Source organism: Macadamia integrifolia, chromosome 12, assembly GCF_013358625.1.
Source record: "Macadamia integrifolia cultivar HAES 741 chromosome 12, SCU_Mint_v3, whole genome shotgun sequence".
NCBI lineage: Eukaryota > Viridiplantae > Streptophyta > Magnoliopsida > Proteales > Proteaceae > Macadamia > Macadamia integrifolia.
The window spans coordinates 22,057,683-22,058,746 of NC_056568.1; positions in this window are offsets into that span (position 1 = coordinate 22,057,683).

Here is a 1,064-nt window from a genome sequence, read left to right on the forward strand (position 1 = left end):
TAAAAGTATGTACTCCTACGAGCACGAGCAGATGCATCTCCGCTTAAAAAATTCCTATACCCCACCATAAGGATGTGAATTTGAAACCAAAAACGTTTATTGAAATCAAACCGAATCATTTACACCAAAACCATGAAACCATATATTAAATGGTTCGATTTTGGTTTTAAAATTGAAACCGTGAATTGATTTATGTTTTAAAGTTTTAACTGTTGGTAAACCATTAAAGTGATTAATATATACATAGTAAGTTTAAATCATTCAATGTTAAGTTTACATACATTTTAATAAAAAAGATAAAAATAAAAATAAATTAAATTTACATTAAACAACTATTAAAAAAACATATAACAATAAACAATTCAATTCTATGTTACATTTTACATCCATTTCACTAAAAATTTTTAAAAGTAAAGAAGTTATTTGGAAAAAAACTTAAAGAAGTTATTTGGATAAAAACCAAAAAAATATATAAAAACCATACGAATAGCTTTGGTTTTAAAACATGAAACTGTTTATTAAATGATTTGATTTTAATTTTACCTAAAAAATCTTAGGAAATTTACATGATTACCCACTTATGGGTTTCTCATTACAAAATTACCCACCAAAAGTTTCAGTTAACAAAAATACCCAAAATTATGTTTTTCTTTACAAAATTACCCATTTAAAATTTAAGTTAACAAAAATACCCAACATTAAGTTTGGGTTTACAAAACTACCCACTAAAATTTTTAGTAATAAAAAATACATGATTATACGTGGAAGATGAAGAATCACTATTTTGGGTAGTTTTGTAAACCCAAACTTGATTTTGGGTATTTTTGTTAACTGAAACTTTGAGTGGGTAGTTTTGTAAATCCAAGCTTAATTTTGGGTTTTCTTATTAACCAAAACTTTTTATGGATAATTTTGTAAAGAGAAACCTAAAAATTGGTAATCATGTAATTTTTCCAAAAATCTTTTATTGGATCGAATCGAACCGTCTACACAGAATCCAACCGATCAACACCCTTGACCCAACAATAGAAAACCATACGACACCCTCGCTCTCTCTCGCGGTT